This window comes from Pleurodeles waltl, chromosome 6 (genome assembly GCF_031143425.1).
Source record: "Pleurodeles waltl isolate 20211129_DDA chromosome 6, aPleWal1.hap1.20221129, whole genome shotgun sequence".
NCBI lineage: Eukaryota > Metazoa > Chordata > Amphibia > Caudata > Salamandridae > Pleurodeles > Pleurodeles waltl.
The window spans coordinates 1,242,523,763-1,242,540,716 of NC_090445.1; positions in this window are offsets into that span (position 1 = coordinate 1,242,523,763).

Genomic DNA, 16,954 nt, shown 5'->3' on the forward strand with positions numbered 1-16,954 from the left:
GTTTTCAGAAATGCACAGGTTTGGTAGGTTTCCCTGGGTGGCGGCTGAGCTAGAGGCCAAAATCTACAGGTAGTCACTTTGCTAAAAACAGCTCTGTTTTCTGTGATATGTCCACGTTGTGCTTTGGGGCATATCCTGTCGCGGGCGCTAGGCCTACCCACACAAGTGAGGTATCATTTTTATCGGGAGACGTGGGGGAACGCTGGGTGGAAGGAAATTCCTGGCTCCTCTCAGATTCCAGAATTTTCTGCCACAGAAATATAAGGAACATGTGTTTTTTTAGCCAAATTTTGAGGTTTGCAAAGGATTCTGGGTAACAGAACCTGGTCCGAGCCACACAAGTCACCCCTCCTTGGATTCCCCTAGGTCTCTAGTTTTCAGAAATGCACAGGTTTGGTAGGTTTCCCTAGGTGGCGGCTGAGCTAGAGGCCAAAATCTACAGGTAGTCACTTTGCTAAAAACAGCTCTGTTTTCTGTGATATGTCCACGTTGTGTTTTGGGGCATATCCTGTCGCGGGCGCTAGGCCTACCCACACAAGTGAGGTATCATTTTTATCGGGAGACGTGGGGGAACGCTGGGTGGAAGGAAATGTGTGGCTCCTCTCAGATTCCAGAACTTTCTGCCACAGAAATGTGAGGAACATGTGTTTTTTTAGCCAAATTTTGAGGTTTGCAAAGGATTCTGGGTAACAGAACCTGGTCCGAGCCACACAAGTCACCCCTCCTTGGATTCCCCTAGGTCTCTAGTTTTCAGAAATGCACAGGTTTGGTAGGTTTCCCTAGGTGGCGGCTGAGCTAGAGGCCAAAATCTACAGGTAGTCACTTTGCTAAAAACAGCTCTGTTTTCTGTGATGTGTCCACGTTGTGTTTTGGGGCATATCCTGTCGCGGGTGCTAGGCCTACCCACACAAGTGAGGTATCATTTTTATCGGGAGACGTGTGGGAACGCTGGGTGGAAGGAAATTTGTGGCTCCTCTCAGATTCCAGAACTTTCTGCCACAGATATGTGAGGAACATGTGTTTTTTTAGCCAAATTTTGAGGTTTGCAAAGGATTCTGGGTAACAGAACCTGGTGCGAGCCACACAATTCACCCCTCCTTGGATTCCCCTAGGTCTCTAGTTTTCAGAAATGCACAGCTTTGGTAGGTTTCCCTAGGTGGCGGCTGAGCTAGAGGCCAAAATCTACAGGTAGTCACTTTGCTAAAAACAGCTCTGTTTTCTGTGATGTGTCCACGTTGTGTTTTGGGGAATATCCTGTTGCGGGCGCTAGGCCTACCCACACAAGTGAGGTACCATTTTTATCGGGAGACTTGGGGGAACATAGATTAGCAAAACAAGTACTATTGCCCCTTGTCTTTCTCTACATTTTTTCCTTCCAAATATAGGAGTGTGTGTAAAAAAGACATCTATTTGAGAAATTCCCTGTAATTCACGTGCTACTATGGTCACCCCGGAATTCAGAGATGTGCAAATAACCACTGCTCCTCAACACCTTATCTTGTGCCCTTTTTGGAAATGCAAAGGTTTTCTTGATAGCAATTTTTTACTCCTTATATTTCAGCAAATGAATTGCTGTATACCCGGTATAGAATGAAAACGCACTGCAGGGTGCAGCTCATTTATTGGCTCTGGGTTCCTCGGGTTCTTGATGAACCTACAAACCCTATATATCCCCGCAACCAGAGGAGACCAGCAGACGTAACGGTATATTGCTTTCGATAATCTGACTTTGCAGGGAAAAGTTACAGAGTAAAACGTAGAGAAAAATTGATGGTTTTTTCACCTCAATTTCAATATTTTTCTTTTTCAGCTGTTATTTTCTGTAGGAAACCCTTGTAGGATCTACACAAATGACCCCTTGCTGAATTCAGAATTTTGTCTACTTTTCAGAAATGTTTAGGTTTCTGGGATCCAGCATTGGTTTCATGACCATTCCTGTCACTGACTGGAAGGAGGCTGAAAGCACAAAAAATTGCTCAAATGGGGTATGCCCCAGTAAAATGCCAAAATTGTGTTGAAAAATTGGGTTTTCTGATTCAAGTCTGCCTGTTCCTGAAAGCTGGGAAGCTGCTGAGTTTAGCACCGCAAACCATTTGTTGATGCCATTTTCAGGGGAAAAACCACAAGCCATCTTCTGCAGCCACTTTTTCCAATTTGTTGAAAAAAACGAAATTTTCACTGTATTTTGGCCAATTTCTTGGCCTCCTTCAGGGGAACCCACAAAGTCTGGGTACCTCTAGAATCCCTAGGATGTTGGAAAAAAAGGACGCAAATTTGGCTTGGTTAGCTTATGTGGACAAAAAGTTATGAGGGCCTAAGCGCGAACTGCCCCAAATAGGCAAAAAAAGGCCTGGCACAGGAGGGGGAAAAGGCCTGGCAGCGAAGGGGTTAAAGGCAGGATATGTACTTGTAATGTTTACATGTCCTAATAGTGAAAAACTCCCAAAGTCGTTTTTCACTACTGTTAAGCCTGCTCCTCTCATAGGCAGGCATTGGGAATTCCTTAAAATACTTTTAATCTGTAATTCCTTATCAAAAGGTAAAGTCGGATTTAACATTGCTATTTTAGAATTGCCACTTTCAGAAAGTAGGTATTTTTGTGCTCTTACTGCTCTATGTGCCTTACAGCCTGTCTCCAATCTACGTCTGGTCTGTGCTGGGTGAAAACTCCCCTTGTGTAATCCATCCAGACAGCCATAAACACAGGGGACTCAGCTGCACCTGCATTCATATGCATACTGATGGGTCTTCCTGGGCAGGAGGGGTGGAGGGGCTTTCACTTACACTTCAAAAGTTAGTGGTGTGACCTCACACAGAGGAATGATAACCCCCCCCCACAATTATCCTGGCAGACACAACTGGGCTGAAAGGGGAACTGGTGCACTTCAAAACCAGTATTTGAAGTCTCCCTTGCTTTAAAAGCACATTTGGATATAGGTACTGGGTCTCTGACCAAATCAAATTATACAATTGTGGACCTGGAACTAAACCTCCATCAGAAGAACTGCTGTGCTGCACAAAGGACTCAACTGGATGACTTTTCTGCAAGGACTACTTTTCTGTTTGTTGCCCTGCTGCTCTCTGACTCTGTTGGAAGGAGTCTGCCTTCCCACCAGAGAGATCTACAAGGGCTAGCTGGCTTGCCTCCTGTTCTCCTGCCTAGGTACCTAGGTACCATATACTAAGGACTTATAAGGGGGGTCCAGTGTGCCTCAGGGATATCAGAGACCGCACATATCTCTGTTGGAGCTGCTGGACTCTGCTCTCTGTGAGTTTCACTCTTGCCTGAGGTGCCCCCTCCAAGCTCTACGCCCTTCTGCAGCTGAGTTCCTACAAAAATTGATGCATTGCTCGAGTGCGGCAGGAAAATCAGCGCATTGCATCTCTGACAATGACACCGCAGCTGCCCAATGACAGCGCATCCACATATTGTGTGGCTCGCAGCCAACACTATGCAGCCCACCTGCAAATGTGAGAAGTTGGCCTAGTTTGTAATGGGTACCAGAGGCACTTACACCTTATACCAGGTCCAGTGATCCACCTTAGTGAAAGTAGGCAGTGTCTAGCAGCTTATGCTGTCTAGGAGTAGCTGTAGCTGGGCAGACAAGGCTGAACTAGGAGACCTGCAAAGCTCTTGCAATACCACCTATAGTCACACAGTACTTACACACACATGTTGGTTTCCCCCTTAGGCAAGTGTAGTGTGTAGAGGGGTGCTGGGAGTGTAAGAAAACACCAAAGGTAAGTAAAATACCCCAGTCCAGAGCCCAGGAAAACAGGACTAAAGTACAGAAGTTTCCTCAGAACACACTAGGAGTTATGGTAAAGGATTATGCAAAAAACAAGCAAGACAGCAAGACACCAACAATGGATTCCTGGACCTGAAGACCTGTGAAGAGAGGTCACCAAGTCCAGAAGTCGATGAAGAGTCCAGGAAGAACCTTAACCCCTGCTAACCCGGATGAGGGTGCAAAAGTGGATCCTCCAGTTGGAAGAAATGAGCAGAAACCCACCAAAAAAGATAGTTGTGGGTTCCTGCTTGGTGCAGGAGATGTCCAAAGTCGAGTCTTTGGATGTAGAATGGTTTTCGTCATTGGATTTTGCCCATAAGCCTTCACTCATGCAAATGTCGCGGTTGGCAGGAAAAGGCACTACCTGGGTCCAGGAGGGACCTGGGGGCCTCAACTCAGCCTGAGGAGACACAGGTTGCTCTCAGCACTTTAGAGAGCCATCAGAAGACCAGGCAGCACCCACAGGAGTCCCAGAGCACAGGGGACAAAGGAGTTTCAGAATGCAGCCATCACAGCACTATACAAAGGGATCCCATGCCACCGGAGAACAACTCAGGTAGCTGAGCATCACAGGATAGAGTGCTGGGGACCTGGGCTACGCTATGCATGAAGGAGTTTTGGAAGAAGTGCACAGAAGCCCAAAGAGCTGCAGAACACACAGTGCACAGGGATACTCTCTGTCAAAGGGAGGCAAGCCCTTACCTCTACCAAATTTGTACAGCTGGACCATTGGACAATCAGGATCACTTTGGTCAACCTCCTGTGTTCCAGGGATCATGCTCATCGACAGGAGACGAGTCCGAGAGTACCGGTTGTCATCGCAGAGAGGTGCCTGCTGAAGCAGGGAAGTGACTGTGTCACTCCACCGAGATTCCTTCGGTCCTTTTCATGCAGAATGAAGACAGGCAGTCCTCAGAGTATGCACAACCTGGAAACTGTTGCCGTTGCTGGCTGGAGCTGAAGCTGCAGGGTCACAGTACCCTTCTTGGATACTTTGTTGCAGTTACAGTGTTAGCGGAACAGTCTGCTGTTGATCAGATGGTCAGAAGCTGAAGCAGAGGATGCAGAGGAGTCCTGGTGGAGTCTTGCAAACCAAATCTGAGAAAACACCCAGAGGAGAGATCCTAAATAGCCCTGAGAGGGGGATTGGATACCTAACTGGGTATGCACCTATCAGGAGGGGTCTCTGACGTCACCTGCTGGCCCTGGCCACTCAGATGCTCCAAGAAGGTCCCCACACCTTGGAATCCAAGATGGCTAACGCCAGGGACAATCTGGAGGAGCTCTGGGCACCACCCCTGGGGTGGTGATGGACAGGGGAGTGGTCACTCTCCTTTCCTTTGTTCAGTTTCACACCAGAGCAGGGACTAGGGGTCCCTAAACAGGTGTGGACTGGATTATGCAAGGAGGGCACCATTTGTGCCCTTCAAAGCATTTCCAGAGACTCTGAAAGGATACCCCTCCCATGCCTGCAACACCTACTTCCAACGGGAGAGGGTGAAACACCCCTCTCCAAAAGGAAATCCATTGTTCTGCCTTCCTGGGACTGAGCTGCTAAATACCCAGGAGGGCAGAAACCTGTCTGTGAGGTGGCAGCAGCTGGGCCCCCATGGTGCATGGAACTGGCCCCCAATACCATAATCGGATTGGGGGTACAATTTCTCAATCTTTAACACCTCACATGGCGATATTCAGGGTTACCACTGTGAAGCTAAATATATGTATTGACATATCTATCTAGTGCACGTGTGTAATGGTGTGCCTACACTCATAATGTCCAGGAAATTGGTCCTGGACAACGTGGGGGCACCTTTGTTAGTGCAAGGGTGCCCTCACACACAGTAACTTTGCACCTAGCCTTCAATAACTAAACGTTAGACATATAGGTGACTTATGAGTTGCCTGGTGCAGTGAAAATGGCTGTGAAATAGTGTTTGCACTATTTCACCCAGGCTGCAGTGGCAGTCTGTAGGAGGCTGGCCTGGTTTGTAGTGGGTACCTAAGGTACTTACACCTTATACCAGGTCCAGGTATCCCTTATTAGTGAAATGTAGGCAATGTCTAGCAGCTTAGGCTGTCTAGGAGTAGCTGGAGCAGAGCAGCCAAGGCTGAACTAGGAGACATGCAAAGTTCTTGCAATACCACAGTAGTCACACAGTACTTATACACAATAAAAGACAATAGTCAGTGTTACCAAAAATTAAGGTACTTTATTTTAGTGACACAAGGCCAAAAATATCTTAGAGGCAATACTCCTCCTGGAAGTAAGTTTTATACACAATATATACACTAGTAACAAAAATCAGATCAGTAAACAGTCATAGAATAGTGCAAACAGTAGACAATACAATAAATTTGTAATGGGCTGAGGGGAAATACAAACCATAAACTAAATTAGTAGAATGTGTGAGAAAGTAGCCACTTTCTAGCCTTGTTACCCCCACTTTTGGCCTGTTTGTGAGTATATGTCAGGGTGTTTTCACTGTATCACTGGGATCCTGCTAGCCAGGGCCCAGTGCTCATAGTGAAGACCCTATGTTATCAGTATGTTTGTTATGTGTCACTGGGACCCTGCTAGCCAGGACCCCAGTGCTCATAAGTTTGTGGCCTATATGTGTTCCCTGTGTGATGCCTAACTGTCTCACTGAGGCTCTGCTAACCAGAACCTCAGTGGTTATGCTCTCTCTGTACTTTAAAATTTGTCACTAACAGGCTAGTGTCTAAATTTACCAATTCACATTGGCATACTGGTTCACCTATATAATTCCCTAGTATGTGGTACTGAAGTACTCAGGGTATTGGGGTTCCAGGAGATCCCTATGGGTTGCAGCATTTCTTTTGCCACCCATAGGAAGCTCTGACAATTCTTACACAGGCCTGCCAGTGCAGCCTGCGTGAAATAACGTCCACCTTATTTCACAGCCATTTACCACTGCACTTAAGTAACTTATAAGTCACCTACATGTCTAACCTTCAACTGGTGAAGGTTGGGTGCAAAGTTACTTAGTGTGTGGGCACCTTGGCACTAGCCAAGGTGCCCCCACATCGTTCAGGGCAAATCGCCTGGACTTTGTGAGTGCGGGGACACCATTACACGCGTGCACTATACATAGGTCACTACCTATGTATAGCGTCATAATGGTAACTCCGAACATGGCCATGTAAAATCTCTAAGATCATAGAATTGTCACCCCAATACCATTCTGGTATTGGGGGGAAAATTCCATGATCCCCTGGGTCTCTAGCACAGAACCCGGGTACTGCCAAACTGTCTTTTCAGGGTTTGCACTGCAGCTGCAGCTGCCAACCCCTCAGACAGGTTTCTGCCCCCCTGGGGTCCAGGCAGCCCTGGCCCAGGAAGGCAGAACAAAGGATTTCCTCTGAGAGAGGGTGTAACACCCTCTCCCTTTGGAAATAGGTGTGAAGGCTGGGGAGGAGTAGCCTCCCCCAGCCTCTGGAAACGCTTTGATGGGCACAGATGGTGCCCATCTCTGCATAAGCCAGTCTACACGGGTTTAGGGATCCCCCAGCCCTGCTCTGACGCGAAACTGGACAAAGGAAGGGGGGATGACCACTCCCCTGATCTGCACCTCCCAGGGGAGGTGCCCAGAGCTCCTCCAGTGTGTCCCAGACCTCTGCCATCTTGGAAACAGAGGTGTCTGTGGCACACTGGACTACTCTGAGTGGCCAGTGCCAGCAGGTGACATCAGAGGCTCTTTCTGATAGGCTCTTAGCTCTCTTGGTAGCCAATCCTCCTTCCTAGGTAGCCAAACCTCCTTTATGGCTATTTAGAGTCTCTGCTTTGGGAATCTCACCAGTTAACGAATGCAAGAGCTCATCAGAGTTCCTCTGCATCTCCCTCTTCACCTTCTACCAAAGGATCAACCGCTGACTGCTCAGGACGCTTGCAAAAATGCAACAAAGTAGCAAGACGACTACTAGCAACCTTGTAACGCCTCATCCTGCCGGCTTTCTCGACTGTTTCCAGGTGGTGCATGCTCTGGGGGTAGCCTGCCTCCTCTCTGCACCATGAGCTCTAAAGAACTCTCCCGTGGATCGACGGAATCTTCCCCCTGCAACTGCAGGCACCAAAAGACTGCTTCACCGGTCCTCTGGGTCCCCTCTCAGCATGACGAGCGTGGTCCCTGGAACTCAGCAACTCTGTCCAAGTGACTCCCACAGTCCAGTGACTCTTCAGTCCAAGTTTGGTGGAGGTAAGTCATTGCCTCTCCACGCTAGACTGCATTGCTGGGTACTGCGTGATTTTCAGCTGCTCACGCTCCTGTGCACGCTTCCAGGATTTCCTCCGTGCACAGCCAAGCCTGGGGCCCCGACACTCTAAACTGCAGTGCACAACCTTCTGAGTTGTCCTCTGGCGTCGTGGGACTCCCTTTTGTGACTTTGTGTGAACTCTGGTTCACTCTCCTTCGAAGTGCCTGTTCAGGTACTTCTGTGGGTGCTGCCTGCTTCTGTGAGGGCTCCCTGACTTGCTGGGCGCCCCCTCTGTCTCTTCATCCATGTGGCGACATCCTGGTCCCTCCTGGGCCACAGCAGCATCCAAAAACCCTAACCGCAACTCTTGCAACTAGCAAGGCTTGTTTGCAGTCTTTCTGCGCGGGAACACCTTTGCAAGCTTCATCGTGACGTGGGACATCTATCCTCCAAAGGAGAAGTTCCTAGTCCTCTTCTTTCTTGCAGAACTCCAAGCTTCTTCCAACAGGTGGCAGCTTCCTTGCACCCTCAGCTGGCATTTCCTGGACTCCTGCCCACTCTCGACACTGTTGCGACTATTGCACTTGGTCCCCTTGTCTTATAGGTACTCAGGTCCGGAAATCCACTGTTGTTGCATTGCTGGTGTTTGTTCTTCCTGCAGAATCCCCCTATCACGACTTCTGTGCTCTCTGGGGGTAGTTGGTGCACTTCACACCTACCTTTCAGGGTCTTGGGGTGGGCTATTTTTCTAACCCTCACTGTTTTCTTACAGTCCCAGCGACCCTCTACAAGCTCACATAGGTTTGGGGTCCATTCGTGGTTCGCATTCCACTTTTGGAGTATATGGTTTGTGTTGCCCCATACCTATGTGCTCCTATTGCAATCTACTGTAACTTTACATTGCTTGCATTACTTTTCTTGCTATTACCTGCATAATTTTGGTTTGTGTACATATATCTTGTGTATATAACTTATCCTCATACTGAGGGTACTCACTGAGATACATTTGGCATATTGTCATAAAAATAAAGTACCTTTATCTTTAGTACTTCTGTGTATTGTGTTTTCTTATGATATTGTGCATATGACACCAGTGGTATAGTAGGAGCTTTAAATGTCTTCTAGTTCAGCCTAAGCTGCTTTACAATAGCTACCTTATATCAGCCTAAGCTGCTAGAAACACCTCTTCTACACTAATAAGGGATAACTGGACCTGGCACAAGGTGTAAGTACCTCTGGTACTCACTACTAGCCAGGCCAGCCTCCTACAGAATGCGAGTGTCGAATTCTCCCCTAGGCAAGTGTACTGTGTAGAGGGGTGCTTGGAGTGTAAGAGAATGCCAAACGTAACTAAAGTACCCCACCCCAAAGCCCAAGAAAGCAGGAGTAAAGTAGAGCAAGTTTCCTCAGAACACACTACAAGTTGTGATTAAGAATTATGCAAGAACCAAGCAAGACTGCAACCAATCAACAATGGATTCCTGGACCTGAAGCCCTGTGGAGAGAGGAGACCAAGTGCAGAAGTCGATGAAGAGTCCAAGAAGAACAGGAGCCCCTGCCCACCTGGAAGAAGGTGCAAAAGTGGATTCTCCGGTTGGAAGAACAGTACAGACATGCAACAAAGAAGATAGCTGCTGGTTCTTGCTTGGTGCAAGAGATGTCCCACGTCGAGTTGTTGGATGCAGGCTGTTTGCATTGCTGGTGTCCGCCAACAAGCCTTGGTTCATGCAAGTACACGGTTTGCGTCAAAGAGCAGCTGCCTGGACCCAGGAGGGACCTGAGGTCTCTACTCGGACTGAGGAGACAGAGGGTGCTCTCAGCACTTCAGAGAGCCCTCAGAAGACCAGGCAGCACCCACGGGAGTCCCAGAACACAGGGACAAGGAGTTGCAAAGTGCAGTCATCGCAGCACTACACAGGAGGATCCCACACCGCCGGAGAACAACTTAGAGAGCTGTGAATCGCAGGTTAGAGTGCTGGGGACCTGGGCTACGCTGTGCACAAAGAACTTTTGGAAGAAGTGTACAGAAGCCCAAGGACCTGCAGAGGAGGTTGTGCACAAGGATACTGTCGCTGCATGGGGAGGCAAGCTCTTATCAGCACCAAATTTGGACAGCTGGACCTTTAGACAGTCAGGGTCACTTCGGTCCACCACCTGTATTCCAGGTATAGCACTCGTTGTCAGGAGAGGAGTCCCAAATTACCGGTTGTCGTCGCAGAGAGGTGCCTGCTGAAGCAGGGAAGTGACTCCGTCACACGAAGGGAGATTCCTTCGGTTCTTCTGTTGCAGGATGAAGACAGGCAGTCCTCAGAGTGTGCACATCTTGGAAACTGTTGCAATTGCTGGCTGGAGCTGAAGTTGCAGGTCACAGGAGTCTTCCTGGATACTTTGTTACAGTTACAGCAGTTCCTGGAGCATTCTGCTGTTGATCCGATGGTCAGAAGCTGAAGCAGAGAATGCACAGGAGTCCTGGAGGAATCTTGCAAAGCAAATCTGAGAAAACACCCAGAGGAGAGACCCTAAATAGCCATGGGGGGGATATTGGCTACTTACCCAGGTATGCACCTGCCAGGAGCGTCTCTGATATCACCTGCTGGCACTGCCCAGTCAGAGGTCTCCAGAGGGTCCCCACACCTTGGAATCCAAGATGGCTAATGCCAGGAACACTCTGGAGGAGCTCTTGGCACCATCCCTGGGGTGGTGATGGACAGAGGAGTGGTCACTCCCCTTTCCCTTGTCCAGTTTTGGCCAGAGCAGGGACTGGGGGTCCCTGACCCGGTGTAGACTGGATAATGAAAGGAGGGCACTGTTTGTGCCCTTCAAAGCATTTCCAGAGGCTCTGTGAGGGTACCCCTCCCACTCCTGTAACACCTATTTCCAATGGGAGTGGGTGTAACACCCTTCTCCTAAAGGTAATCCCCAGGACGGCAGAAACTTTTCTGTGTGGTGGCAGCAGCTGGGGATGCAGTGGAAACTTCAGAGAACTGATTTGGCAGTACTGGGGGTCCATGGTGGAGCCCCCAGGGTGCATGGAATAGGCCCCCATATTCGGAGTTACCATTGTAAAGATACATACATGTATTGACATATGTGTAGTGCAAGCTTATAATGGTGTCCCCACACTCACGAAGTCCGTGGAATTGGCCCTGGACAATGTGGGGGCACCTTTGCTAGTGCAAGTGTGCCCTCACACACAGTAACTTTGCACCTAGCCTTCAGTAAATGAAAGTTAGACATATAGGTGACTTATAAGTTACCTGGAACAGTGAAAAATGGCAGTGAAATCGTGTGTGCACTATTTCACTCAGGCTGCAGTGGCAGTCCTGAAGAAAGGTTTGTATGAGCTCCATATGGGTGGCAAAAGAAATGTTGCAGCCCATAACAGACTCTGTCATTTATGAGTCTGGCAGTCTGAAGATCGCCAGACTCATAATCAAGCACTAACGGCTTGATTATGAGTTTGGGGGTCCTTGTACTACCATGGTGGTGGCAGGGGTCCGACGCCATCAACTTGGCAGTTAGACCACCATATGACGATGGTGGTGGGCCCATATAGGAATGACTGCCGCAGGCCCACCAGCACCGTCAGGTAACATTAACTGCCGCTGTGACGAGAGAGGTCAAACAGGCAGACAGAGCCAGTGTTTCACATTTGGACACATTTGGATGTTGCTTACTGCCAACGTGACCATGGCGGTCCAACCACCACATCCAGGAGGCAGAAATGGAGAGTATAAAGAAAGCAACTCACCTGTCATCCACATGACATGGGGCAAACACTACGGGCACCAAGTACACTTGTGTTTGTGTCCCATTTCAGAGTCATTCACAAAGAATAGTACATCAACAGCCATGAACCACAAAAACACACGCCTGCTCATCTTAGGCACAGGGAGAGTGAAGTGTACAGTACATTATGTCACACAACTGCAACACCACAGCAACATCACACATAATTTAACTGACACCCTCACATTGCACACATGCCATACACTGTAACCAGACTGGAGACACATGTATTGATGTGTCATGGAACAAAAATACCCCTGTCATGTAACAGCCCTCCAATTGACCCACACATCACCCCCATTGCAACACAATGGAAGGTCAATGGGATGCATATTAGTTTGAGAGACATATATCTAAAGCTCACAATGCAAACAATACCTGCAAAATAGGAATTGGGACATCAGGAGCACTTCGGTGTCTTGACAAACAAAACTCTAGTTTGCACACATGGTCCAAATGTACACACCTTATCAGGGGGGCAAGTCGAACAGTATAAATGCTGACATTGTTCAACACAAGATGAAATACTTAGCATTGCAAACAGAACACAATGCAATGACACCCCAAATTGAATTAACAAACAAATATACATACAGTGAGCACCTACCTTTGTCTTAGGTGGCACCAGTACTGCCCACAAAGTCAGATATTGTAAACAACATCAAATGGATCAGCAATTAGGGTGAAACACACACAACTGTAGGTATACAACACAAGTGTTAGACCTGACAGCCTTAGGGTGGTCACCCCTAACGTTTTACCTGCCTCTCTCCACTTTTGAGATACTGTTTTTGCTGGTTTTTAGACTCTGCACACTTTACCACTGCTAACCAGTGCTAAAGTGCACATGCTCTCTCCCTTTAAACATGGTAACATTGGATCACACCTAACTGGGCTCTTTAATTTACTTATAAGTCCCTAGTAGAGTGCACTATATGTGCCCAGCGCCTGAAGATTAAAAGCTACTAGTGGGCCTTTAGCACTGATTGTGCCACCCACTTAAGTAGCCCCTTAACCTTGTCTCAGGCCTGCCATTGCAAGGCCTGTCTGTGCAGTTTCACTGCCAATTCGACTTGGCATTTAAAAGTACTTGCCAAGCCTAAAACTCCCCTTTTTCTACATATAAGTCACCCCTGAGGTGTGCCCTAGGTAACCCCTAGAGCAGGCTGCTGTGTAGGTAAAAGACAGAACATGTACCTGCGTAGTTTACATGTCCTGGTAGTGTAAAACTCCTAAATTCCTTTTTACACTACTGTGAGGCCTGCTCCCTTATTAGACTAATATTGGGGCTGCCCTCATACATTGGTTGAGTGGTAGCTGCTGATCTGAAAGGGGTAGGAAGGTCATATTTAGTATGGCCAGAATGGTAATACAAAATCCTGCTGAGTGGTGAAGTTGGATTTAATATTACTATTTTAGACAAGTCACTTTTAGAAAGTGAGCATTTCTCTTCACTTAAATCTTTCTGTGCCTTACAATCCACTTCTGGCTGGGTTTAGTTGACAATTTTTATTGCTTTTACAGTAATCTTTTAACTCTAAAGACACTTGATATCACTTTCAGTGATATCCCTACATTTGCTTATTTCATCTTTAATCGTTTTGATCTGCAGTTATCCAGATAAATATTATATATTTTTCTAAACACTGTGTGGTGTATTTTTGTGGTGTTATATTGTGGTATTGTATGGTTTATTGCACAAATACTTTACACATTGCCTTCTAAGTTAAGCCTGACTGCTCAGTGCCAATCTACCAGAGGGCAGGCACAGGATCATTTGGATTGTGAGTGACTTACCCTGACTAGAGTGAGGGTCCTTGCTTGGACAGGGGGTAACCTGACTGCCAACCAAAGACCTAATTTCTAACAAAAAGTTATTCAGGAACAACATAAAGGTAGAGTGGTAATTGCAGGGCAAATGTGTACCCAACAAAACAACAACTTTGGTTTATTGAAGTCAAATGCTTAACAGCCAGTCCACATGAGATCATGTAGATTACTGTGGCCAAACTTGACTCCAATCACAGCCACAGAGCCTCCATAGGAAGGGGCATCAAGTGGACAGACATGCACCTGAGGGATCATCCTTGGAAGGGGCCAGAATTGGGATGGTTGGGTTTGGGCGGGGGGCTTTTTCTTCACAAGGGTGGGCTTTTTGTTGGAGGGAAGTAGTATGGCTGCTTGTGGGGGGCAGATGTGACGGGGCACTTGGATGTGGAAGGGATGGGTTGGGATATGGGTGGGGCCTCTTGGATTTGAAAGTAACAGGGTAAAGTTCAAGGTCAAAAAGGAAACTCTGTTTGGGGAAATGGGTAGGGTCATCAGAAGGAGTTGGGGATATGGAGGTCGATGGAGTGGTGGGTGTGTCTGTGGATGCATTGGGTGTATGCTTGCATGACGTATGCTTGTGTGTGAGTGGTGTTTGTTGCTTGTGTGAGTGTGAGTGTTTGCATTTCTTGTGCTGGGAGGTGGAGGTGCTGGTGTGTGTGGGAGTGGTAGATATATGTGTGTCTGTTGGGGCAGTATCTGTTATCTGTGGGTATGGTAGATGTTATAGATATGTCTGTGTATGTTGGGGAGTTGTCTGTAGGTATGGTGGATTTGGTGGATGTGTCTGTGTGTTGGAATGGTTACTGCAGGTATGGTTGATGTAGTGGATGCGTCTGTGAATCTTGTGCTGGTGTATGGGGTTATGGTGTCTAAGGTATGCGGGTCCATGGGTTGTGAGCTGTTGTCTGGGTGTAAGGTGGGTGTGGTGGATGTGTCACTGAGTGTGTGGTGGTGTCTGTGGGTATTCTGGATGTGGTGGGTGGATCAGTGAGGGTGGTGGGGGTGTCTGTTGAAGTGGTGGCTGGTGTGGTGTCTGTGGGTGAAGGTGCTGTGGGTATAGCTGGCTGCCATCAGTGAGGAGGCCAGAGCCTGAAAATGTCTCTGTAGGTCAGACATGTCTCTATCAATGCCTTCCAGGAATGTATTGGTCTGCTGAAGTTGGCTGGGAAACTACTGCATGACATTCAAAATGGCAGCCTGTCCCACATAGATATTCCTCAGGAGTTCAATAGCCTCCTCACTCAGGGCAGCAGGGGTATCAGGGCCTGGGGCTGAAATGCCTGGGTCAAGAGAGACATCTACCCTCTTGGGTAGTCGGGCACAACCAACTAGGTGGGGAGCAGTGAGGAAGGTGGTGATAGCTCTGGGGGTGGGGGACAAGGATGGTACAGGAGCAGGTCTTGATGTGTCTGCCACCTCTAGGGAGTGACCACTGGAGGAATCCGGTTATGATGAGGTTGATCCTATCTCCGCCATTGCATTCTCCTCACGCTTTGGGCCACTGGATCCCTCTGTGTCAGTGGTGTCATGACTGGAGGTACTATGCCCAAATGCTTCCCCACTTGGATGTGCCCTGTCCCATTCGCTTACCTGGAATAATACTGCAAATATTTAGAGGGAAAAGGTCACCACATGTTCCTAATCACAGTTGTGATTAGCAAACATTACTATGACATCAAGTAAGCCTGTGCAACAAACTAGGTCAATATGGCTCCTACATGTTCCATACCAAATGAATGCATGCCATATGTCAACAGTTGCCCACAGAAAAATCAGGATCTCAGACAACTACAATTACAAGATTGAAGTTGTGTAACACACTAACCATTGAACGTGTAGGAGACCACATCAACTTCAATGAGCATACCTCAGTTACATGCTGTCATGCACTATTGGGTCAATGCCAACTTCATTCCCACAAATTCCACACTAGGTCATGTAGACATCCATTTGTTACATATGCTCCAAGATCCTGACATGTTGCTGACAGCAATACAGGAGGCTGAATAAGTGACATGGAAATACTCATGGCACACTGGAAACATATCAACAATGCACACTTTACCATATATAATTTGTCCTAGTGTAGTCATTGAGGTAGTTACAATGTTGCTCAGATTTACTACACATTTGTCATGTACACTGTCGACACAATTTGCAAATTGTCATGGAGATGTGTCTCTAAAACAACAACACAATGAATTACCAACAGGTTTCCCAATGGGAAGCTACATCCCTGTCTTCATTTTGGTCCTGCAAACCCAGATGTCCATGGATGAATGGTTGTACCCAACCACATGTGATTCCAACATAACTGCAGGTCACTTAATGATGCATGCCAGGAGTCATGTAACAAACCTTCCCCATTACACATGTGCAGTGCACATTCACATGATGCCGCATCAATGCCATAGAAATGCACATTGTGTGTAAAAATACTAGTCCTACCAAGGAGTGAGGGTACATCTGAGCAAACAATCAGTAGTGAAACATCAGAACTCATTACTGTAGGAGGCTGGCCTGGCTTATAGTGGGTATCTTGTGGTACTTACACCTTGTGCCAGGTCCAGTTATCCCTTATTAGTAGATTAGAGGTGTTCTAGCAGCTTAGGCTGATAGAGGTAGCTATAGCAGAGCAGCTTAGGCTGAACTATGAGACATGCAAAGCTCCTACTATACCACTTATATCACCTAGTACTATATCATGAGAAAACACAATACTCAGAGTTACTAAAAATAAAGGTACTTTATTTTAGTGACAATATGCCAAAAGTATCTCAGAGGAAATACTCCCTTAGGAGGTAAGTAATGTACACAAAATATACACACAAACCAAAATCAGGTAGGAAAACAGTTAGAAAAGTAGTGCAAACACTGTAGAACACAATAGAATGCAATAGGAGACAATAGGCCTAGGGGCAACACAAACCATATACTCCAAAAGTGGAATGCGAACCACAAATAGACACCAGGCCTAGTGTAGTGTGTAGATGGTCGCTGGGAGTGTAAGAAAACACTAAGGGTGTCCAAGATACCCCACTCCAAGACCCTGAGAAGTAGGACTAAAGTTACCCTGCTACCCCAGGAAGACAATAAAGTCGAGATAGGGGATTCTGCAAGGACAACAACTGACTGCAAAGCACTGAAGACGGATTCCTGGACTTGAGGACCTGCAAAGGAAGGGGACCAAGTCCAAGAGTCACGCAAGTGTCCAGGGGGGGCAGGAGCCCACTAAACCCCGGATGAAGGTGCAAAAGGGCTGCCTCTGGGTGGAAGAAGCTGAAGATTCTGCAACAACGGAAGGCGTCAGGAACTTCTTCATTGGTCAGAAG